This window comes from Nyctereutes procyonoides, unplaced genomic scaffold (genome assembly GCF_905146905.1).
Source record: "Nyctereutes procyonoides isolate TBG_1078 unplaced genomic scaffold, NYPRO_anot_genome, whole genome shotgun sequence".
Classification (NCBI taxonomy): domain Eukaryota; kingdom Metazoa; phylum Chordata; class Mammalia; order Carnivora; family Canidae; genus Nyctereutes; species Nyctereutes procyonoides.
This window is the reverse complement of record NW_026575033.1, coordinates 17,603,524-17,630,275: the sequence shown is the minus strand read 5'-3', so window position 1 is coordinate 17,630,275 and position 26,752 is coordinate 17,603,524. Positions and strand designations below refer to the sequence as shown.

The window sequence follows — 26,752 nt, the reverse complement described above, 5'->3', positions numbered from 1 at the left end:
CAACCTGTTCGCCGAAAACCTGGAGCGTTGAGTTCAAGAAGCTGGAATCTTCGCCTCTCTTTAGTATTAGCATTCTTCTGTCTTTCCAGCAATGCAATCCTGTTGTATCTTGCATTTCAAAATTTTTTCCTTAACGCTAGGCAATACTGATGTCAAATTTCAACAGACGACAGAGGAATAAAGTTGGTGAGAAAGGTAAGACCCCTGTGCTAGAAGAGCTTGGAATATACATGGAAAGGGCAATCCAGGGAGGGAGGCCCGGGTGGCTCAGCGGTTTGGCGCCTGCCTTTGGCTCAGGGCGTGATCCTGGAGACCCGGGATCGAGTCCCGCGTCGGGCTCCCTGCGTGGAGCCTGCTCCTCCCTCTGTGTCTCCGCCTCTCTCGCTGTGCACGACCCTCATGAATAAATAAATAAAATCTTTAAGAGAAAGAGCAATCCGTGAACAGGATTTCACTAGTTTGCTGTGTGGTCTAATAGTATTACACCAGGGAGCTCGGGCGCCGATCATGAGCTACATCTATTCAATTTAATAACAAACTTTGAATCCTTTCTAGTAAAGTTCAGTGCTGCGGATGCTAGAATGAGTAAGAGGGTAGATGCCAACCCTCCGTGGTCTAACAAGTTCTTGTGCAGTGAAGATAGACTGTATGCCCTCTAAAGTCCACTACAAGTCTAAACACCTGTATTCGCAAAATAAACATCCCTCTCCAATGTCTGTAATTCCCTTTTTAGGAAGTATTGCAATGAATTATAAGATAGGAAACAAGTAGGTACTAAAATAATGAGGAAATCTAGATAATCTTTAGGCTATTATGTTAAGATTTCTAAGGAGAGATATCTAACAGGAATAGGGAAACAGCTGCAGGAGGGATGTTAAAGACCAATTTCCGTAATTTCGTGTCAGAGTGCTGTTTTGTGGGCCCGGGGAGAGAATGCAGACTCTGACTTAGGAAAGAAAGGCTTCAGTATGATGCATGGCACCTGATTTTTTTTTTTTTTCCCGATAAGAATTCTTACTGGGAGTTTTATTTCAATGTGTTATGATTTTATTTTCAAATGAAACTTACCTAGACATCAAGGCGAATGCTCAAACTTATTATTAATTTATTTTGTCAGTGATCATGCTCATTCTTCACTTCTAAAAATGCGGGCCTTGCTATATAGAAAGAGATTGAGGCAAATGATCTGGGGATTGACAGGTACAGCATTTATAGCTGTCAATCTATGGGATTCGTTGGTATGAATAAAATTTTTGAGAATAGCAATAAGAAGAAAACTACTGATTGTGTCTACCTGGTGTCAAATAGCCAAAATAATGAAGAGATTAGAGTAAGTACCTGAAGAGAAAAAATATATATATTTTTAAAGATTTTATTTATTTATTAATGAGAGACACAGAGAGAACAGAGAGAAAGAGAGAGAGAGAGAGGGAGGCAGAGACACAGGCAGAGGGAGAAGCAGGCTCCATGCAGGGAGCCCGACGTGGGACCCGATCCCGGGTCTCCAGGATCAGGCCCTGGGCCGCAGGCGGCGCTAAACCGCTGAGCCACTCAGGCTGCCCAGAAAAAATATTTTGCTCAGTTTTTATTGTACTTATAAAAAGTATTGAAGACAAGATTCAACACCAGACAGTGTGACTTCAGTACTTACATTCCGTTGCTTCTTCAGAAAACATATTAATATATCAAAAGGACAAGCGGAAAACATTGTGTTCAAAATTACCTATTCCTAAATGTTTAGAATTCTTTCCCACCATACTCTAACTCTCCTACCCCTGTATCTGTGTCCTCAGAATCACAGTAATTTCTAGAGGCTTCCGAGTTTTATTTTTCCTGATACCAGAAAAGAAATGATAAATAGATTCATTTATACTTAATATAAATAAATGATGTATATGATTTTTTGTTTAATGTTTTTTGTTCTTTTAGATTTTGCTAAGGCATTTAGCAAAATTTGGCAAATATGTCAGAAAAAGAACCTTATTTATTGAAACATTAAAGTGTTGAAGTACATTTAATGACTGTAAACAAAAGCAAACTCTGGATTTTAGGAGGTAATTGGCAAATGCAACATTTTAAGGCAACATACAGCATAAATGGTCTAATGTGTTTTGGAAGGATTCCAGTTAGTATCATGTAGAGGCAGAAATGATTACAGAATGCACAGTGTGACCATATTTGAAACCATTAAATATAAATGAACATACAAATATTCTGTTTGTAAAAGCACATACATTTCTCATTATTAGAAAGGAAATGGAGGGAAATTAAATTTGTATAAAAACTAAAAAGATTTGCTTATGTAGTCATAAAAATCCTTCTTACCTTCACTTATCTGTAACCAGCTTTATTTATTTTTTTTTGTTTTGTTTTTTTATAAATTAATTTTTATTGATGTTCAATTTACCAACATACAGAATAACACCCAGTGCTCATCCCGTCAAGTGTCCCCCCTCAGTGCCCGTCACCCACTCACCCCCACCCCCCGCCCTCCTCCCCCTCCACCACCCCTAGTTCATTTCCCAGAGTTAGAAGTCTTTATGTTCTGTCTCCCTTTCTGATATTTCTCACACATTTCTTCTCCCTTCCCTTATATTCCCTTTCACTATTATTCATATTCCCCAAATGAATGAGAACATACACTGTTTGTCCTTCTCCGGTGTAACCAGCTTTAAATAAAATAGAAAATGTCAGATTTGGAAGCAAAAAAAAAAAAAATTGTCTTCTTAACTTTTTCACCCTAACTTGACTATATTTATGATTATGACTAAAATCACCTGATACTTGGGAGTCCCATACAGGGTGCTGATCTTACCACCCTGAGATCATGACCAAAACCAAGAGTTGAATGAATGCTTAACCAAATGAGCAAGCACCCTTGTACTAGATTATTTTGATTCCATACCCTTCCCAAATATTTCCTGAAATTAAATGAGGAAAAAAGGGCTTTTCTTAGGAAGGTTCACTGTTTGACTCTAAGTTTTATAAATGTGAAACATAATCACTAGACTTGCAATATTTTAACTACAGAATTTGTAAAATACTTCCTTATGAGAAAACTCTTTAAATTATTAAAAAACCCAGGAATTTACCAATCTTGTATAATTAAATTTTCTCTCTAAATATTGTGTGAATTATTTGTTTAATGAGAACATTACTTGTTAGAAAAATTAAAATAGCTTCTGACAGATCTTTTCCAAACACAAGATTGTGGTTTTTCATACATATGTATTTATTCATTCAATAGCTATGAAGTTAGTACTATTACTATTCCATTTTTAGAAGAAGAAAGTAGCACACAAAAATTAAATGACTTATCCTAAGTTTAAATAAGTGGTTGAAATGAGACTGAACTCAGACGTCTGATATAAAACAGGGTTTTATTCACTATAAGAGTTTAAGGATATAAGGTAGATCCTTAGCTAGTATGAAACAATTCTTTGAGGTAGCAAATATTGTTATCCCTTTTTCACAGATAAGGAAGGCAAGAGAAACTAATCTTTTTCAAGGTCACAGAACTAGTAAAATGCCAGAGCTGGTCTGGGAACCCTGACAGATTGGATTCAGAACCTATACTCTTCAACATGATATGTCGTGAATCTATGATCACTTATTTATAAATATTACACTTAATTATAGATACTCTTTTTCCCACTTCAGCCTCCAAGTCAGATTTATCCTGTGCCAGATATAATAATTGTTATTCTTCTTATATAATTGTAGAATTGTTTTATATTATGTTGAATAGGAATTCAGAGAGCTCAGTATAGACAGTACCATTTCTAGAGGAAGCCAGAGACAGAAGAGTACATATTGAATGAAACCATTTGTATGTATGGTTCAAAATCAACAAAATTAATCTATGGTGTTAGAAGTGAGAATGGGGCATAGTGACAGAAGTATGTAAGGAGCTTCATGGGTGTTGATTATACTGCTGTATTAACTCTATGAAAATTCAAGGGTTTGAATTGAACCCAATACTTAGGGTTTGTGTACTTTGTGTGTATTCTATTCCAATGAAAGTTTATCCTTGAAGATTCTAAAGACTAAAAGAAAAGCACAGTTACAAAAAAATGACTGGGAGTGATACTGGAATTTTAGTGGGCAGAGTGTCAGAGGACTAGCAATGCTAAATGCAGAGTGGGAAAGAGTAAGAACAGTGTATTTTCAAGGTAGGCAAATACAATGGAAATCAAGAAGAAATTAACTTTTCATTTTTTCCTAGTACTTTTCAAGACTTCTTAAGTTTTTTTTGAAAAATCATGTAATAACTGCTACCCTTTTCATATATTTGAATTTCCAATCAGTACAGTAGTATCAAGGTGTATTTGTGGCTGTTATACTCATGATTACCTTACATGTTCATAACAGGTTTTAGCCATTTTACTACTTAGACTTTATGTGAAACATATATTAAAGTACATATAAAATTAATATTTACTTTTATTATTTCTTTTATGTATTACAGATAGGACATGATACAGATTTTTAAAGACTATGTATGTAGATAGTTTGTATTATCCAGGAAACTGTATTCAGGATTAGAAAGCATTAAAATGTTTTCAATAGGGATCCCTGAGTGGCTCAGCGGTTTAGCACCTGCCTTCAGCCCAGGGCATGATCCTGGGGTCCCGGGATGGAGTCCCGCGTCAGGCTTCCTGCGTGGAGCCTGCTTCTCCCTCTGCCTGTGTCTCTGCCTCTCTTTTTTCTGTGTCTCTCATGAATAAATAAATAAAATATTTTTAAAAAATATTTTCAATAAAAAAGGAGCATTGAGAAGCACTGATTTATATAATCCAATATATTTATAATGGATACTAACTTCTCATAGCCCAATCTATGGTGAACTAAAAATATAATTCATTTTTTTCTTTCTGTCTGATTCTGTTTCAGGCCAATTTCTACCTACTGGCACGAATTTAACCTGATTTTTCTCCACCAAATCAAAGTTTTCTTAGTCAAATTGGGATTTCTAAGTCCGATATGGTTCCTTTACAGTTCTTATTGGGGTTATATCTAAAATATGGGCTTTCAGAATATCTGTTTGTTTGTCATCATCTGTCCATATACCCATTGTAATTTATATCCACTGACATCATCTGAGATGAGATATCTGCTATCCCATTATTCTTTGAGGATATATCTCCTTTCTCTGAGGATATATCCTTTTTGAAGGGTGGCGAGGTGTCTTCAGGTCGAACAGTCCAATCTAAGGGATATAAGAGATTACTCTGTGAATGTAGGAAACAGCAGGGCTGAGTCATCTTTGACTAGTTGTAATGTCTTTCTCTTTCTGGAATGTAGGGGGGACTTTGTTGCTTTCCTGGTTTCCACTGGAGCAAGAACTAGGTATCTTCTCTGGGGTTCTGTAATTCTGCAGGGGTTGTTTTCCTAGGGATCAGGGAGTAGGTCCATTTTTTTTTAAGGAGTATCTTCCATGTCCTAACTTTATGATTTTCTTTTCCTCCTTACTTTAGCCCAGATTAGTTTAACAGCTTGGCTAGAGAAGGTTAAGAAGGCAGCAGAGGGAAATATGTATATGGCTCAGAAATTATGCCTTCAAGTACCTACTTTATATGTTTTGCAACTCACAAGCTTAGAATTATCTTATTTTGCCCTCTGTTGCCTGATGTTGTTTTCCTCTCTGTCAAGTACTGGAGTACTAGTGTCTTTGAACAGAAGAAAGAATATTGAAGTAAAGATTTAAAAGGGGGGGGGAGGGGCGGGGCGGACTTCTATTATTACTTGGAAATATTTTCCTGATACCTCCGTGGTGCAGAATTTAAGGTCCAGAAATTATAAAATCACTTTGGGGCAAAATAGATCTTCCAGGTTTCCTGACTGCTGTTCTGTTCTAGTGCACAGGGATATATGCTTTGAAGATACTAAACGATCTAGTAATTCTACTATTGGTGAAATCAGATATTCCTTAAAACGTCACAGACACAAAGCTGTCTTACTGAAGAGATAAGTTTAGGAATATTTACATTGTTCCTGTTAGGTATAATGTAAAACTATTTTCTCTGGTATGTAATCGGGTTATCTTCTTTAATTCCTACTATTTTACTTCCTAGCATAAGAAAAAACACATCCTTAAATGCGGAATTGTAGATGAACTTTATCAAAAGATCATTCTCACATCAAAACAAATCCTCTAATTAATCACTGAGAAATTGCCACTTGTATATTGAAGACATGTGCCCCTTCAGTCTACGCTGCATTGGGTAGGCAGGTTTGGTGGTGAGGTGGAGAGAGTTGTCATTTCTGTCTAAAGTTACTATGCCAGAGTCTTACTGAGTCCTTTCACAGTAGCCTATGGGACACTTATTTCATAATTAATCTATATGTAGCAGAAATAATATTGCAAAAGAAGTAAATTTCATATAAAATTACACAAGTCCTTGAAAGTTTCTCTTCCTTATTCTTAATCCTATTCTGAATAATGTCAAATAATGATGAAAGCCATTTTAGAAATAAAATTACAATGACATAAGAAAATAAAAATGATAAAGAGTGATTTAAAAACAAAAAATAGGAGACAAACATGGATAGATGAATATATTATTTAGAAAGGAAACCAGTTTATTTCAATTAAAAGAAATTATTTTTATAAAAATAAAATGAAAAAATGATGATAACTGATACGAGTTTACAAATAAAACAGTAGAAATGTACTTCAAATTGAAGCATGTGCCTTATAATAATACGAACTGCTTAGTCTCTAAGAAGACAAAAATTTATTTCCATATATACTGGAAATTTCCATTTAATATTTTTGTAATTTGAATGAACTCAGTTATTTCTTTTTTTGAAATTTTTACTTATTATCATGAGAGACACAGAGAGAGGCAGAGGGAGAAGCAGGCTCTATGCAGGGAGCCGGATGTGGGACTTGGGGGACTCTGGGATCATACCCCGAGCCACAGGCAGACACTCAACTGTTGAGCCACCCAGGCATCCTTGAACTTAGTAGTTATTTCTTAAAGGGAAAATGAAATTGCCTTTTCTTATCATCTTATTTTACTGTTGTATAATATTCTATCATGTAAATTCTTGCCCTAGATTTTGTTTTTGTTTAAATTAGGCTCCATTCCCAGTATGGAGCCCAATAGCTTGAATTCATGACCCTGAGATCAAGATCTGAGCAGAGAAAAAGAGTTGGATGCCCAACTGCTTGAGCCACCCAAGAACCCCATAGATTTGTTCCTAACTAATATTTCCTGTTTTTAGTTTTTCATATGGAATTATATGACATTTGATTTTATTACAATGTTTAATTTTTTGTAATTTACCCTAAGAATTAACACTGTCATAAGACCCCTGTTTTAAGTTATTTTAGAGTATTATTAGTTGTCATTATATAGGTTAGTCTCTGAAACACTTTGAATGTATTAAAACTGGTGTGACATCTTAATTATATAAGAATTGTATCATCACAAGAACATTAGAAAGTATAAAACTCATTGGTAAAGGTAAAGATAGAGATAACAATATTGTAATACTCTAATGGTGGTAGGTAAATTGCTTCTATTTCTACTATAAAAGTCAAAGAGAAAAGTATTAAAAATAAGTATAAATAATGTTAATGGATAACATAAGTAGATGGAAATTGTGAGAACCAAAGCAAAGAACAGTCAATGATAATGTCTCCTTACATTTTCATAGCATTTTGTTCTTTTTGAATTGCTTTTACATTCCCTGCCTTATTTGATGTTTAAAATAAAACCTAGAAAGCATTCAAGGTGGATATCATTATCTCTTTTAAAAATGAGAAAATAAACAAGAAGAGATATGTACAGGCCTAAGGTCATGCTCATGGTTTGTGAGAGAATGGTGAAAAAACAGAATCATTAATTTTTTTTTAACAAAACTTATCTAATTTGGTCCTATACAATGTTTATTTATAGTATTAAGTGCAAATAATTGCATTGATAATTCATTTGATGAGCTTTTCAAGGAGTTCTTACTCAGTTTTTATTTTCAGCACATAGAATAGTATCTGGCATAGAGCACTACTCAATCAATATTTATTTAGTGAATTGATATTAGCTTAAATGTGTTATAGATTGGTAGCGCATCCTAAGTGTGGTAATATTTTTAAATTTTATTACCTACAATCATAAATGCTCTTAATGTAGTACATTATACATTTTGATGCTTGCATTGTTCTTAAGGCTTATCTGTTCAGAGGACAGGACTACACTCAATTTAGTGCTTCTGGAGAAAGTCAAGGTTAGAAAAGGCTAATTAAAGATTCTTATCCAATATGATGATATAAAGAAGCCATTCAAATAAAAAAGTATTTGAATATCCTCATACGTTCCCTCACCATACTTTATGTGATGTGTTTATCTGAATCAAAGACCTTGCAATAGAAATCTCATTATTCATTCTTCTAGGATTGTATACTTCTCAGAGATGGATTGCTCTTTGCTATTAACCTTTTTTGTAGCTTTCAAGGTGGTGGTGTGTAACGCAGGGTATTGAACTAATAAGTGTTCTACTTGGTGCAAATACAAATGGTTCAACTCCTATTATCCTAATTACACTTTCATGTGTTCTGTTTGTCCCCTGCAGCCAGTTGAGCTTTGGACCCTTGGTGTAAATGGCATGATATAGAGAAAGCATTTTTTTTAAAGATTTTATTTATTTATTCATTAGAGACACACAGAGAGAGGCTTAGACACAGGCAGAGGGAGAAGTAGGCTCCATGCAGGGAGCCTGACGTGGGACTCCATCTCAGGTCTCCTGTCTCCTGGATCACATCCCAGGCTGAAGGCGACGCTAAACTGCTAAGCCACCAGGGCTGCCCTAGAGAAAGCATTTGTAATTGCAATTCCACTAAGCCAAAAGAAGCACATGAATACTTAATATGTGTTTTGAAGTTATAATGTAGAAAACAGAAATCTTAAAGACAAAAAAAAAAGAAATCTTAAAGACCCAAATAACTATGTGAAAGCCTTACCTATGGCTTAACAGTTATGTCATGAAGAGGAATTGATCTTAAAAGTTTGACTTGAAACACCTACTTTAGATATTAGAATGATCTAATCTAGATTATTTTAAAACTGTTCATTGCTACAGAATTTTAGTGTTTCAAGTAAGAGTTTTAGAAATCTTGCAAAGGGGATTGGCTGCCTGCTGTGACAATATTATCATTGCCTGCAATTCTGAGTGCCTTTAGGCACCTCTGATCACATTGGTTTAGTTAATTTTATACCAAATCTATAGTAATTCCTTTAATATTTCCTTTGTCTTTTTTTCATTCATAGCTATCTTTTCTCTTACTTTCTGAGGTATTAAAATAACTTCTACAAAATTTTAATTGTTTTTTGGAGGTTTTTTGCATGTTATTTTTGTTTACTTTTTGTTTTTTTGGGGTCTTTTTTGGGCTTGCTTGTTTTGCTTAGTAGTTTAATGGACTTAACGATGATAAATGAACAGATCACAAACTTGTAATTGATAAGAATTTCTTACTATTCCAGAGAAAAAAGAATATTTTTCATCTGTCTTAAACAGTTATTGGGAATATTTTCTACATTTAGAGTAGAATGAAATATTCCACCTATGTCCTACTTATTTTGTGATTATTAAATAAAATTTGCTCATAAAGTTTTATTTTTCCTACCGGAAAAAAACAGTCATTACTTCCTAAGAGATTTACCGTATCCTGGCATTTTTTTAATATTTTGATTCATTGTTAATATGAACTTCAAATTTCTATTACAAGAAATATATGCTATTTTAATAGATATTTGCATAATATAATTTTTTTCCTGCTTCTATGTCTCTTCAGACAAGGCTCATGAATACAGTCATTTTAATATGACTGTTATGTAGCATGAATGTTAAGTTAAAGACATTTGTATCCAATACATCTTATCATAACATAAAATTCAAAGATTGCTCACAATACATTAAAGCATTTCTTGGGATCCCTGGGTGGCGCAGCGGTTTGGCGCCTGCCTTTGGCCCAGGGCGCGATCCTGGAGACCCGGGATCGAATCCCACGTCGGGCTCCCGGTGCATGGAGCCTGCTTCTCCCTCTGCCTGTGTCTCTGCCTCTCTCTCTCTCTGTCTCTGTGACTATTATAAATAAATTAAAAAAAAAATTTAAAAAAAAAATAAAGCATTTCTTACAGGAAGCATAATAAGGAGCATTTTATTTATAAACTAGGTTAGTGTCAGAGGAAAGAGTATTAACTTAGATGTTAATTTTGATGATATAAGCTTACTATTATGGTCCATCTTCCTAGAATATTTCTCAATCATCATGTTATGTGTTAAGAGCTATTACACATTCTATATCTACTTGTATTATTTATGTTTTTTGTTTTCTGTATTTTGTAATATTTTGACATCTTGAAATGGTTGATGCATGAAATGGAGAGGCATCCCTTTCAGGGATGGCCAGTTCTTACAGATAGCAAAGGGCTCAGCTAGGAGCATACCTCTCATCTGCAGATCAGCTAATCTTAAGGAGCCTACAGCCCCAACCACCTCCTTATCCAACTCTTACACACCACCCAACATTTGTTCTGCCCTAAATGAACTCAAGTTCCAGAAAACCTGAGACCACTTTTATAGCCCAAAGCCCACCAGGATTATGCAAATTAACCAACTCTTAACTTGTTTACCCTGTTCTGCCTGCATTCTCCTGCAGATATCCCTATCTGCCCTAAGCTTTCTCCTGCTTCTGCCTCCTGCCCCAAATCTGGTGTTATTCCATGTGGGCTTGCATAGTGCGATATATCCTCTCTTCTTGAAAAATGTAATAAAAATCTTTCAATGGCATTAGCCTCTCCGTGTCATTACTCAGTCACCTTTAAAAAGTTCTATGAGTACAATATTGGGAACACTGTTTGCTAAATAGGCTTGTTTATATTGTCTTTAATAAAGGAATAACATAACTAATCATCTGTTAAAATTTCCAAAATGGATTATAGGGTTAAGAAAGTATAATGCTAGTAATCTCTAATGCAGACATTTAATTTTCTTTGAAAACACTGATGAAGGCATAACACAAAACAGGAGTTATGACTGCATAGCAATTTCATTGGACACTGGTCAACAGTAAGCATTTTGTTTTTCTTTAAGACATTGCCTTAATCACAGAGCTAATGAGGGTTACATGATAAATACAACCCACAGCTTGTGCCTGCTGCTCATGTAAGCCAAAATGTACAAACAGAAGGAGTAGGATGGGGGCTTAGCCTATTCCTCCTCCTATTTTTTCTTTAGTTGGTTAATAAGTTAGCTAGGTCCCTGAGCTCTTAGTTGTTCAATGTCTGTACCAACTATCAGTATGGGAATCTGTCCCTTCTGCTGCAATGTTACCATGCTTTCCAAAGGGATATTTTCCTTGGGATAGCAAGGAACCCACATATTATCTCTCCTAACCCCAGACTTAGAGAAAGGACTAGTCTCTCCTATCTCTCCTATCTTCAAATCTCTGATTTGAAAGGGATAAACCTCTTTCTCTTACCTCTCTAAAGTTGTTAGCCCAATCCTACAACTGGTCCACTTTCACAAAAGATAGAAAAATGCATCTTTTTCAGGAAGCTTTTGTTTTCGGTTCCGTGGTACAAACCACTTCTAAGGCAAGAGAGCACAGGATCCCAGTTAACTTCTTAGGGAAGAAGAGAAAATTAGGGGGCAAAATAATAAATGTAAAAACAACCAATAATTTATTCTGCTCCAAATATGTAATTAAAATTTACAAATACTGGGACACACCTTCCACTCCAGAAACTCTGGCTGCTCTAAACTCACCTAAATAATTTGGATGGCTTTTTTTTTTTTAAGTTTTTATGTATTTGAGAGAGAGAATGAGTAGTGAGGAGGGGCAGAGAGAGAGGGAAGCAGACTCTTTGCTGAACAGGAAGTTCAACATGGGGCTTGATCCAAGGACCCAGAGACCATGATCTGAGCTGAAGGCAGATGCTTAACCGACTGTGCCACCCAGACACCCCTGGATGGCATTTGATAGAAAATTACTCTTGAACTGAGTCAAGATCTTGGATCATGATCTATATTTATATCTATATCTATGTCTATATCTATACTTACCTACATAGATACACACATATGTGTTTATGTAATGTTTGTATATTTTGATATAATGTTTTTTATGGGTGTGTGTGGTTAGACACACACAAACACCATCTGGGAAAACAAGCAGTCTTGTCCTCAGAGTATAATTGAAATCTGAGGAATCTCTGGAGGGAAGAAAGGATCAAATGGGTGACAGGTTCTAGAACTCAAAATGTGCTGTTGTTAAAGGAGAAGGTTTAGGAGTATCCCAAAGCTGGAGCATGCAATAAGCATAAGCAGCATGGAACTCTGGGGTAAATGATAGAGCTAGTGATAGAGGTACTAAGCAAGGGGTAACAAGTAAGGGCACTACCCTCTTCCTATGAAAAATTGAGTATAGATTCTAAGGAGAGACTGGGGGTATTAGCTTGGGGACTGGGAATACCAAGCAATAAATGGAGAGACCTCCTGTTTTGAAGACCTGTTACTGGTCAACCCATCTATCCCATTCTACCCCAATCTGCAGTCCACTGAAGAAAGTCTGCAATAAAAAAAATAAAGCACTTGGAAACAGTCTAAACAACAATCCTAATGCAACAAAGATTTAAAAGAGAGGCATCAACCTCAAAGGTAGAAGAATTAAAATTTAGATAAAAACATATATATTATTCACATGGTGCAGGAGTCCCTCCTGGGCACTTGGACTCTTGAATGAGATAAAAACCAAGAGTCTTTGGATGCATGCTTCTTAATTCATGGCATGTGAGGTACTCATAGAAAGAAAGAGGCTACAAAACTTGACCTCACAAAATTATAAAATTAGGAAACAGGCTACCAGGAGTGAAATTCAAAAGGAACAAGCCAAAGCCTCCCAAGAATTTGAAAAGTTAGAGTAAGCAACAACAATAAAAAATCACTCTAATGCTAAAAAAGAGTTATGCACTATGAAAAAGGGAAGTTTTGAAAAGAGAAAAATGATGAATTCTGAAGATAAAAATTTACCAATTAAACTGAAAATTTAAAGGGCAGGAAAAATAGAAATAAAATGAATTGAAATCATAATTAGTAAACTAGTACTTCTACTTTTGATCATAATGGAATAATAGGAATCATATCTATTCCTGTGTATTAAATAACTATAAAACTAAATAAAATATATGAAGCAATGATTTTCAGATATTGGAAAGCAGGAACAAGAAGAAGAAGAGAAATAGGAGTAGTTCTGTGATTGTCCTGCTTGCTGCTTCTAGAACACAGTACAGGGAGAAGGACTCATGCAGATCCCAGTGGAGCTTAGGGGACAGAGATCAGAATTCAAGGAGTCAAAATCCCTAAGACCTGTAGAGAGTTTTGCAGTGAGTCCTCATCTGCTCAGGCTTGACAGGAGATTCCTCAATGCTAAACGCAGAAGCAACGAGAGTACATGGATTGAAAAGCCATAGGCCTAATGAGTGCCAGTGCTCAGAAAGAGCTGAAAATAATTTGTGTTCCCACCCATCAAGTGAAAAGAGTCTAATGCACAGGCCATCATGTAGAATCTTCCAAAGGATTATGCCTTAGTAGTATTCTGAATTAACTTTAGATTAAATGATATGCTTTACCCATATCAACAAGTCTTAAAAGCAAACCTCAAAAGGACTGAATTGATTCCAAGTAATTTACTCATATGCCATAACATTGTCCAGCACTATTTAAAGAGTATAGCAAAATCTAGCACCCAGAAGATTCAGCATCTAATAAAAAACTAACAAGCATTCCAAGAAGCAGGCAAAAAAAAAATTAAAAATCAGTCAATAAAAACAGACCAAATTGGCAGAGATAATGGAATTGGCAGATCATGATGTTTAAATACCTGTTAAAATTTTTTTCCATAGATTCAAGAAGATAAAGGAAAACATGAATGTGACAAGAGAAATGGAATACCTGTCTGTCTAATCTATATATCTGTGTATCTATGTATCTATCAATCTATCATCTTTATCTCCAGGTGAAGCATGTGGCTGAAAATGACAATATCTAAAGTAAAAATCTTACTGTAGTTGTGATTAACTGATTGACACTGCAGAAAATTTAGCAACAGTTGCTATCCAAAAGAAAGCACATAAAAATGAATAAAACATCAATGACCTAAGAGAAAATAAAAGAAAGAGGGTGATATCCAGAAGGTGATGGGTACAGAAATGTATTTGAAGAAGTAATGACTAAAAATTTCTAAATTTAATGAAAATCTTCAGTCCAGAAATGCAAAAAATTCAACAAGCCCATGTAGAAGAAACAAAGAAAGAAACACCCAAAAAGTACAGTAAAATCAAGTCTCTTAAAACCAAAATAAAGAAAAAAAATCTTAAAAGCAGTCGGGGGAGAAATGGCACATTATATACATGGGAACAAGGATACGAAAACCAGACCACTTTTCATCACAGTGTTTGCAAATTAGAACATAATAGGGTGGCATCTTTAATGTACTGGAAGCAAAAACCCTATCAGAATACCGTACTCATAAAATTCTTTCAAAAAGGTGAAATGAGAAGTTTTTGCAGATCAACAAAATCTGGGAGATTTCAAGGCCACCAGCCTGCATTACAAGACATACTAGAGAACATTCTAATGGCAGGAGTAAAATAATACCAGATACCAGAATGAAGTTTAGTACACAAAGGAATGAAAATTGCCAGAAATGGTGGCTAGTTGGATAAACGTATGATAATTTGTCTAATTTTGAGATATTCTTTAAAAGCTAATTGTTCAAAGGTAAAACAATAAAAATTTGTTGTGGTGTTTACAGCATGTGCAGAAACAGTGTGTGACATTGTTAGGACCAGGAGCAATAGATAGAGAGTGGAAATAGGCTCCTTCTATATAAGAGGGTGGTACATTATTACTTGAAAGGAGACTGTGATATATAAAAGGTGTATGTTGCAAACTCTACAGAAGCCACTAAAACAAAAAGAATTAACAGCTATGAACCAATAGTAGAGATTAAACGTAATCATAAAAAATCAATCAGTCCTAAAGGAGGCAGGAAAAGAGGAAAAAAGAAACAAAGAACAGATGGGATGAATGAAAAACAAATAATAAGTTGGTGGATTGAAGACCAACCATTGAGTGTGAATGTTCTAAACACATCAATAACGATGAAGATTAAGAAAATGCTCAACTGACAGTAAAATGGGAAAATTTGAGATCACAGTACAGCAACCATCTGACGAGAGTATATATTTCTTAATGTAAAGGACAATATAGCCCCAATATAATGCATTTGGCTCATGAATATTGCTTAAACTTTTATTGGGAGGAATGTATACAAATGTTAGAGAATAAGGAATCTGAAAATTTGGAAGGAATGCAGTTGTTGTTTTGTTTTATTATGGTTTCCAACATCATAATGTTGGGATTGGGTGATGATCATTTTTATAATTTTAGATTTTGCCTGTGGCTAAGCAGGAGAAAAAAGAAATAGTTCTTCTGTTCCATTGTTGGGATACTTTCCAGATATGTTGAATTCCCAAGGCAAGGCTCTTGACTTAGAATAGCTTCTAAAATTGAATTTTTTTTTGGACTGTTGAGCATTTCTTGACCAGCTGCTTGGCAGCTAATGGGTGATAGATTCAAAGATTTTTTCGAAGGAATTTTTTTTTTTTTGTAGTGAAGTAAACAGATTTAAACATTTGGCTAAATAGTATAGTTTAGACTGAATATAAATGACACAGAATGAATCTTAATTGGTTTTATATTCTAGGAGCTATGGAAGTGTGGTCTAGCAGTCTGAGATTAGGAACACGAGCCAAAATTACTGAAATTCTCTGGCTACAAAGATATTAGTTACTTTGGCTTCTAACACTTTCTTGTTTGCATTTTGTTAGTTTACATCTTTCCTACATATCATAAAATTTAATTTCTTAATAGTTCATCTGCCCTGAAAAAATTCAATATGGATGTCATTGCAATTCCACATTTTCTTTTCTCAAAATTTTTACTTTCTCTCCATTTTAGAGTTTTAAAATGATTCGCAATTTTCAGAGGAGTAAGACTACAACTCACAATTTGTTCACAGTTTTTTTAACAAGGTGTTATTAAGAAGTGTGATATTTACCTTTTAAATATTTTTTTCATTCCTTGCTATTTGCCTGCTATTAACTAGATACTGGTAGTTAAACATTGAAGAAATGTCACATTCACATTCATATCACACTCCTTACAGTAACCTCTTTAGGCCATTGTTAAGTCACAAGACATCATTGTTGTGGGTAAAATGAGTTTTTAAAATGATTTTCAGGGATCCCTGGGTGGCGCAGCGGTTTGGCGCCTGTCTTTGGCCCGGGGTGCGATCCTGGAGACCCGGGATCGAATCCCACATCGGGCTCCGGTGCATGGAGCCTGCTTCTCCCTCTGCCTGTGTCTCTGCCTCTCTCTCTCTCTCTCTCTCTCTCTCTCTCTCTCTCTCTCTCTCTGTGACTATCATAAGTAAATAAAAAATAAAATAAATAAAATAAAATGATTTTCAGTCTTTTTTTCACATGTAAATTTTACCAGTGAGTATGCTTTTAACTATATTCTTAATTTTAAAAAAAATCTACCATGTTTTTATTTATGGTTGGGCTAATTAGACCAAGACCATAATGAGTTACTTATTACAAGGTTTAGGGATAAAATCAACCTCTATAAAAAACATGCTATTTAACTTTGAGTGAACAAACTACAATTTTCTGCAACAAACATTCTGACAAATAAGATTTCCTATAACAGATATTTTTAGCGACAAGTTTCAAGTAGCAGTTCTTGGAATTTTCATTACAAACTATGTTACAGGAAATACTTTGGTTTTCATGGTGAGGAGACATCGACATATGGACTTGAAATATATATGTTTTTAGATTTATAATATATATAGACACACATTACTTTGTTAAGAGAAAATTAAAAAATAATTCTGCCAGTCTCAGTTTTAGCTTTAATTAAACAATTGAAAGAAATAACTTTGGTAGCTGATCATCATCTGTGAAGTAAAGTTTCTGTAAGAGTCAGCTTCAGTACACCTTTCTTCAGTATTTCGACTGACCAGCTTCCCTTTCTGTGTGAATTCCTTTTATCCAGTGCAAAGTGATAACAATGTGATAATTTGACACTTATTAAGATGCTTTCACTAAAGAGATTGTTTTTAGGCACCTGATATGTAACTTGTTAATGTCTAAATTATAGCAAACTGTTAGAAATAGTGAAATATAAAAAGTTCATAAAGCATGTACATGATTACCTTCTCTCATATTGTAAATGATATCATCAATGTAGGTCTCATTTCTTATTTTGTTCTTTAAGACACTATAAGAAATTATAAAACTAGGTTTCTTAGATGGCTCCTGTGATTTGTCATCTCTCTCTTTTGGCAATTTAATCAAGGTATTTCTGATAAATTCGTATTAAAGAAGAAAGTAAACAAACAAACAAAAGAAAGTAAACAGAGTTGGTTATTCTATGACAGCAAGTCATCATGGAAGACAAAATACAAAATATGAATAGATTTAAGTGTATGCTAACTAACGTAATTATTCACTAACCTTTTTCTTAACTGCTAACAACACATAATGGCTAGTGATTATTTTCTAAAAACATTTTTTAAATACTTCTTAGAAAATGGGGAATTGTGGCCTATCGGTTCTGTGATTAAATTAGAGAATATACAGTTTACAAATTTCTTTCCCCCACTATAGTGACTAGGACAACAGCTTCTGGAGCTAGACAACTAGTTGTAAAATTCCATCTCTAGCACAGTTTTTCCAAAGACACTAGCACTCACATGAAACCTACCTGAGTAATGTTCTTAAACATGTAAAATAAAATATGTGGGATTATAAAAGGAATCAACTATAAAGAAACAGAGATATCAAAGTATTTTTTGAAATATATTCCATTATATTACATCTGCTTTCTCAGTACATTATGTAACAATGCAATACACTTAAACATATGCATGATAACGTTAATTTAATTTTATTTTTGATGAGCAATCTGCATATAAAATGCATAGATTTAAAGTACACAATTCAATTAGGTTTTTTAAAAAGAGTTTATTTTTTATTTGACAAAGAGAGAGAGCAAAGCAGGCAGAGCAGGAGAGGGAGAAGCATGCTCCCCACTGAGCAGGAAGCCGGATCCCAGGTCCCCAGCATCATGACCTGAGCTGAAGGCAGATACCTAACCTACTGAGCCACCTAGGTGTCTCATATTTTGAAAAATATTTACATTTGTGAAACCAGCACCTCATGAAGATATAGGATATCTCCATCATTCCAGAAACTTCTTTTGTGTTCTATTCTAGTCCGTTCATCTCACCCAGAGAAAACCATCAATGTGATTTCTATCACCATAGCTTAGTCTTTGCTATTGAAAAATTCATATAATTGGAATTATATGGTATATTATCTTTGGTGTCTAGCTTCTTTTGTTCAGTCTAATAATTCATGTTATTGGCATAATGATAAATAGTATTCCATTGTTCAGATATACATGATTTATATAATTATTTTTTTATTCATGAACAATTGGGCTGCTTCCAGTTTTTTGACTATTACAAATAAGGCTTCAATGAACATTTTTGTAAAAACCACTTTGGTCACATATATTTTATAGATCCTGAATAAATTTCTAGTGGCAGAGTTGCTGGGTAGGTATATATTAAACTTTAAAAGAACTGCTTAAGAGATTTCCAAAGTGGTATTACCATTTTACAATCATATCAATAATATATGAACTACCAATTATTTCTTCCCCTTGTGAATATTTGCTGTTATTGTTTAAAAAAAATTAGCCATCCTGGTGGTTGTATGGTGGTCACTTGTGGTGGTTTTAATTTACATTTCTAGCATGTCTTGTGACATTGAACATTTTTTTTCATGTGCTTATTGTCCAATTACATATCCACTTTAGTGAAATGGATGTTCAAATCTTTTGTCTGTTTCCTTATTGGATTATTACAGTCCAATTTTTTTTTCTTATGACTAGTGGGTTTTTAGCTGGTATAAGAAATCTTTGCCTAATTCAAAGTCATGAAAATATTCTCTTTTATTTCCTCCTAGAAACCTGATATCTTTATCCTTTATATTTAAGTTCATGATCAGTCTCAAAGCAATTTTTGTGGGTGGTTTAAGGCTAAAGTCGAGGCTAATGCTTTTTTCATAGAGGTGTCAGATTGTCTTAGCACCACTTGCTGAAAGCAAAACAAATGAAGGTGAAAAAACAACCACCCTCCGCCCATTGTATTACCTTATTGACATTGGTTGAAGACCAACTGACTATATATGCACAGGTCTACTTATGGACTCTGTCTTGTGCTTCTATGCTCTGTGTCTATCTTTTTGTCAGCACCAGATTGCCTATATATACTGTGGCTTTAGAGTACTTTCCAAATCAGATGGTCTAAGTACTTCAGTTTTCTTTTATTTTTCAAAATTGTGTTGGCTATTTTAAATGTTGTGGATATCAATGTAAATTTTTACATTAGCTTGGAAATTTCAACAAATATCTCCCTGGGATTTTAGTTGGGGCTGTATAACCTTAACAGGAATGTGAGGAGGATTGGCACCTTATTAATATTGAGTCTTCCAGTCCATGAACATAGTATATTTTCTCCACTTATTTAGGTATTTTTAAATTTCTCTCAAAAATATTTAAAGTTTTTAGTATAGAGATCTTTCTTTTATTTACATTTATTCTTATTTTGTTTTGATTTTATTTGATGTTTTATAATTTAAATTTAATTTCCAGTTTTTATTGCCAGCAAATAAATATCCATTTGTTCTTTGGATGATTCCATATACTGTGACTTAGCTAAAGTTACTTATTAGATCTTGAAGGATTTATTTTTGTATATTTCTTGTGATTTTTATAGAAAGAATCATGTTCTTTATAAATACGTATAGCTTTACTTCTTCCTTTATGATTTTTATTCCTCTTTTTCTTTCATTCTTTCCCTTTTTTTTTTTTAATTGTACTTGCTAGGGCCTTCCATAACATGGTAAATAAAAAGTGTTGATGCTGAACATCCTCACCTTGTTCCAAGTCTTAGGGTAAAAACATTCTCTATTTCACCGTTGATATTGATATCACCTACAAATATTTTGCAAATACACCTCATCAGATTGAGAACATTCCCTTCTCTTCACATTTACAAATAGATTAAGTTTTTTCTATTCTTAGTTAAAGATTTTTTTTTCCCTGAGTGGGTGTTGTCTTTTCTGCCTCAATTGAGACAATCATATGCGTTTTCTCTTTTATGTTATTAAGGTGGTGAATTATGCTAATTTTCTAGTTGTTGAATCAGACTTTCATTTCCTAAGAAAACCTCTATTTGGTTATGAGGTTTTATACCTTGCTCAATTCAATTTGCTAACATTGAGTGAAGGATATTTGAAGTCCCTGTTTATAAAATAAATTGGATAGGTATTTCTTTTCTTATAAAGTTCTTGCGAAGTTTTGTTATTGGGGTTATTCTTGAACCCATAAAGTAAGTTAAGAAGTTAATATGCACCTTAAACATTGAGGACGTTTTGACAAAGCCACATGAATTGGACATTCAATTCATTTTGCTTTACTGTTTAGATGATTACATGTGATGAAAATCCCAATTTTCAAAGATATGTTAAATAAATTCTTCTTTATTTGTTCAATAGAACCCAAATACCTTTCTGTAGTCCAGAGTAAACAAGCCTTTTTTTTTTACAATTAGGAAATTATTTGTTTATAAGAATAAAAATATATTTGAAATTTGTCTGAAATATGACTTAAAAATCTAAAAATATGCCTTTGCACTTTGATTATCTAAACCTTAATCTCTAGGTTTTCAGAAAAGAAAAAATACTAGATTGATAGGAGACTAGTCAGTGAGAGGATTTATGACAGAGCAGATTCAGGGATGCTGCTACCATGGAACCCAGTGAGCATTCCATTCTAGCACCTGCCCTGTCCAAGTGGGTTGGGAGCTAGCATTTTAAGTATTTCTTATAGTTCCATAGTAAATATATATTTAGACCTTCTCCCATTCAAAATGGAAGTTTGGGAACCTGGAAATAAACTCAGGATGTTGGCAATAAAGGGTGGATATGGCAGATAAAAGAAATACAAATATATATATATGTGTATATATATGTCTGTATATATAAATACATATATATATGTACATATATATATGCACACATAGTATAAATGTAGACATTACAGTAGCAAGCCAATTTGAATTTTTATTTATTTATTTGTTTGTTTATATTTATTTCTTTATTTTTGGAGGGAGGTGAGCTGTGCTGCCCATTCGTGCACCTGCGTGCCCTTCGCGGTCCCCCCCACAGTTTGAATTTTTAAATGGAGGCAATTAACTTAGTGAGATTCTGTATTATTTGATGGAAAAGGACTGGTTTTGCATTAATACACTCTGAATAAACCGTACTGGTTTAGACAAAACAACAGAAGTTAAAATTTTCAGAAAACAGGAAAAAGGGAATGAGGGAGGTGATTGCATAACTTAATCTCTCATACTCTCACTTTATTCTTTCACTCATACAATAGGCACTATTTGAATACTTGCTATGTTCAGTTTCTGTGCTGGTATTATTAAAACACCCACCCCCACCTTCCCTGTACACAAACACAAGCAGGACTCTCTTTATTTTAGGTTCTTGTCAAAACAAAAAAAGCACTTGAGCAAACTCACTACCTGGCTTCCTGTACATTCAGAATAAGAGTTAATGAAAGTTTTATAAAAAATAAGGGTGTAGAGAACAAAAAATTTTGATAGAGAAGCTTATGTTCAGAAGCTTTGATCTTTTCATCATTACACCAAATATACAAATTCTATTAACTATTCACTTTTTAATATAATTGTATTTGGCAGAGTATATATACTAAGAATACAGTTCCAGTCTTTCAGATCCCTAAGAATTCAGACTTTAAAAAATCATATGAAAATTATTCATTAAACATCTGTTTGTAGCATTGTTTTGTAATGAAAACCATTAACTATTAGATATCATTCCTGGTTTTAAAAATTACTACTAGTTAGAGATTCAAAATATAAACACCGTTTTTTAAGCGAGGGACTAGTTATCCTAGTTTGACATTACCAAGTATCTCTCTCATCTTTCTCTTCTTCTTGACTTACCTCTTTCTCCTCTGTTCACACTTACTCGTGATACTGTTTCCATCAATCAGTTTGAGAAAGATGATTGTCACTCCAAAAATTGTTCTAGTATGTTCTATCCGAAGTCTCTGCTGCCAAAAAAAAGCATTTCAAGACAATACAAATGTAAGTGCTAGATTCCCTGCCCCCTCCTTTTTAGGGAGGGGTTGGGGGGGCAGAGTGAAAGAGAGGATCTTGGGCAGGCTCCACACTCAGCAAGCCCAACACAGGGCTCAGTTTCACTACCCTGTGATGGTGACCTGAGCCAAAATCAAGAATTGGAGGTTTAATCCATTGAGCCATCCAGGCGCCCCCATCTTGCTTTTTTTTTTGGTATACACCCTTAATCGCACTTTTTTCCAGTCCCTGTTCCCAGCCTATAAATGTTCTTTGAGTGCTTTTGTTCTTCAAATTTCTTTTTCTTCAGAAAGGAAAATTGTTTTTAAAAAGTTCCCAGAAGGGCACCTGGGTGGCTCAGTTGGTTAAGCATCTGCCTTCAGTTCAGGTCATAATCTCAGGGTCCTGGGATTGAGTTCCTGCATGGGGCTCCCTGCTCGGCAGGGAGTCTGCTTTCTCCCTCTCTCCTTTCTCCCCCCATCCTGGCTCTTTCTCTCTCTCTCTCTCTCACACACACACACACACACACACACACAAATAAATAAAATCTAAAAAAAAAAAACCACAATTTTCAAATAGGGATACCTGGGTGGCTCAGTGGTTGAGCATCTGCCTTTGGCTCAGGTTGTGATCCCGGGGTCCTGGGATCCAGACCCACATCAGGCTCCCCACGAGGAGCCTGCTTCTCCCTTTGCCTCTGTCTCTGCCTCTCTCTCTCTGTCATGGATAAATAAATAAAATCTTAAAAAAAATTTTTTAAATAAATAAGTAAATCAAAATTTCCCAGAGCTGCTTTTTGCTTGCTTTTCTTCTTTTCTCACACTTAATATCCAAAGTCTTCAAGGAGTGCCATATAGTAAGTGCTTTCACTCCCTCTACTCTTACTCATTATTTAACAAATATATGAATTTTATTCTAGCTTTTTTGTTGAAACTCTTCTCCTGAAGTACAGCAAAGTCAAATGATCTATTTGAGTTTTTTCAGTTACACAGGACAGAAATTCTATTCACCCTAGAAACTATATTCACTACAGTTACAAGTGACAGAAGCTATATGCACCTTTAAAAAAAATTCTGCCAAGATAAAGGGTCCCTCAGGGTTAAAATGTGGCCCCTCACAGGAAATATTCATGCTGTGGTAATATAACCCCTGACATACTGCGATCTACAATGCCTTTATGACTTTTAAATCCCAGAGAATGAAGCTGTCTCATTCCTGACAGCTACTGTAAGAGTCTGAGGAGGAATCCCGTTGTTCAGCTCAGGTGTGTGTTTTACAAATTGAAGGTTTGGAGCAACCTTGTGTCAAGCAAATCTATTAACACTATTTTCCCATTACCCATTGTTCACTTCTTGTTTCTGTGTCACATTTTGGTAATATTCACAATATTTCAAACTTTTTGATTATTATATTTTTAAAGGTGATCTGTGACTGTTGATCTTGAAGTTACCATTATATTTGTTTTGGGATGCCTCAAACCATGCTCATGTAAGACAGTGAATTAAATCGATAAATCTATGTGTTTTGACTGCTCCACCAACTAGTCATTCCCTCATTTCTTTTCCTCTCCTCACACCTCTCTATTCCCTGAGACATGACAATATTGAGATTAAGCCAGTGAATAACCCTATAGTGTCCTCTAAGTGTTCACGTGAAAAGAAGAGTCACCTATTTCTCTAACTCGAAAGCTAGACATGACTAAGCTTACTGAGGAAGGTATGTCAAAAGCTGAGATAGTCCAAAAGCTAGGCCTCCTGCTCCAGGAAGGTAGCTAAGCTGTCAACACAAAGGAAAAATTCTCAAAGGAAAGTAAAGTCTTTTGTGGGCCTTCTGTCTCAGGGTCCCTACTTTCTTCCCTGGCTCTAATAACCCTAATCTATTTGCTTGAAGCCTGAATTTTGTTGACTTTATCATCACCCTCATTCACTTGAAGAAAGGCTAGAGGCAGTTGGAGTGTGAAGAATTCCTTCCCTGGGGTACCTGGGTCACTCAGTCAGTTGAGTTTCCAACTCTTGGTTTTGACTCAGTTCGTGATCTTGGGTTCGTGGGATCCAGCCCCATGTTGGGCTCTGAGTTCAGTGCAGTCTGCTTGGGTTCTCTCTCCCTCTTGCTCTGCCTTGCTCCTCCCCCCACTGCCTGCTCGCTCTCTAAAAATAAAAAAAATAAATAAAAATAAAAAGTTAAAAAAAATTCCCTTCCCTCAGCAAGAAGGAGGCTTTGGCAAACTGTTTTCCCCTAGGAGTAGATGTTTGTTATGAAGAAATCTCTAGGAGTATATATCACAATGATTCCCTTCTCCCTCTGCGAGATAGGCAGAGACCTCCAGCAATTTTTTACCACGAAGACCTGGGTGTCTAGACATAAACCCCATAAAATTGTAGGGGATCCCTAGGACTATGTCTTCCACAAGTCTCTTACTCTCAAGCTAAACTACAGCTAGTTTCCAGCAAGTCATTAAAATTACCAGCTAAGTGTTTCCATCAGATTGTGCTGGCAGCAGCTTCTGATTCAGCAGGTCTCATATATGACTCTTGGGATCTGTGTGTCTCTCTAAAATCTTTTTTTTTTTTTTTTAGGAGGGAGGTGCAATTTGTCTTGCAACCTGAGTTCTCAGATGGATCCCCCTAAAATAGGTGACTTTCAGTTAATCTAGCTTTTTCTTGTTGCAAAGGTGGGAGTGAAGTGTTTCAACCTCTTCATATGTCGGAGCAGAAACTAGAATGCTGCAAGTTAGTTTTGACCTTTTTTGAGAATCAAGGCAAGAAAAAGACTTTCTAATTCCTTTGCAGTTTGTATATTCTTGTGACATGCCATTAATGGAGGCCTCTCCGTACTTATATTGTTTATATCTTCGATAGCTGGCCCAAATTTTGAAGATTCATATATTAGAGTTGCGTATATAATTTATATAATGAGTTAACTAGCTCCTGTTGACCCCTCGCACTAAGCATTTTCTCTTTTTTTTGAGAGAAACAAACTGCTTCCCTAGAAATGAAACTAGGGGAGAATTTATAAGGTTGTTCATAAAAAGAAAAATGAGTAACATAATGGATGGCAAATTGACCACTTTGTACATATTTTTGAAATACACATTTAGAAGACAATTCTTAAATCTACAGACCTTACAAAATCTAATAAGTTTTCATTCAGTTGATACCATTTCTATACAATTGATGTAATCTCTATGTATTGCTTTCTGCAAATACTAACATGTATAAAAAGGAAGTACTGAAGATCATCAAGTTGGAAAACATGTATCAGCATTACCTGGATAGCTTGTTCAGGAAGAAATTCTCAAGCCCAGCTTTCAGACTAGGATTCAATGAAATTAGAACTAGAGAATCTGCCTTTTTAATTTAAGAAGCACTCCATAAGGATATGTGACATGGGTCACCTACTCTTTTAAAATGGTGCTCTAGAGAAAGGGATTGTCTGTATTTCTATGTATAACCTCATGTGATTTTTTTAAAGAGAGTGAATTAATAATCAAATTTGTGAAAGTAGTCTGAATTTTCAGTATTTTATGCTGTTGGCTATTTTATCATATGATTCTGAGACAAGATGCATGGGAGGAAAGTAATCATCATGTGATGAACACAGAAGAACTTTCCTGTGTGTGGAATTGGAATACCTTTCCCCTTCTGGAGGGAGGTGGGCCATAAAGGGGCTTAACATAGTCAAAACACTGTTTTCCCTTTAAAATTTCTGTTACAGGGACACCTGGGTGGCTCAAAGTTTGAGCAGCTGCCTTCGGCTCTGGGCAGGATCCCGGGATCCAGGATCAAGTCCTGCATTGGGCTCCTTGCAGGGAACCTGCTTCATCCTCTGCCTGTGTCTCTGCCTCTCTCTGTGTGTGTATGTGTCTCTCATGAATAAATAAATAAAATCTTAAAATAAAATAAAATTTCCCTTACATTTGTACTTAAACACAAGTAAGAATCCATTCAGTGTATTCAATATCTATACTATATTATATATTTCCTGAGAGAAATATAAAGGTAACATAAGGGTAAGAGTAAACATAAGGATAAATGTTACTCTTGCCTTTACCATAAATTGCTTTGCTGTGGGCTGAATGAAATAAAAAGGAATGAAAATGTAGGCATATGAGGGAATTCATTTTCATAAATTCAAGTCTCTTGGAGAATTAATGTTATAAAGCTTGAGTGGAATGAGGAAAATCTCTGTTATAAGGGAATAGATTTCTGGGAGCCAGTGTGTTTTGGTAGGAAAGGAACATGGGTTTTAGAACCACTTGGTCACACATTTAACTCTTGGCTCTGATAATTAGGACATTATCTGCTTACCTCCTGGTGTCTTAATATCTTCGTATTTCATTTTTTTCATTGTTAAATAGAGAGATAATAATAATAATATACCCAGCAGGGTCACTGAGGATTAGTATTTTTGTTAACAAAGAAGAAAGAAAAGAGGAGA

At 34.9% G+C, this 26,752-nt stretch overlaps 1 long non-coding RNA gene across 1 annotated transcript; it reads left to right on the top strand.

Moving 5' to 3' along the window:
• The first annotated feature begins 37 nt into the window (after positions 1-37).
• Positions 38-26,173, top strand: LOC129504584 (uncharacterized). The gene is made up of 3 exons (XR_008663382.1): positions 38-195; positions 24,892-24,948; positions 26,030-26,173. It is a non-coding gene; the product is annotated as an uncharacterized LOC129504584 (long non-coding RNA).
• The last annotated feature ends 579 nt before the right edge of the window (positions 26,174-26,752 follow it).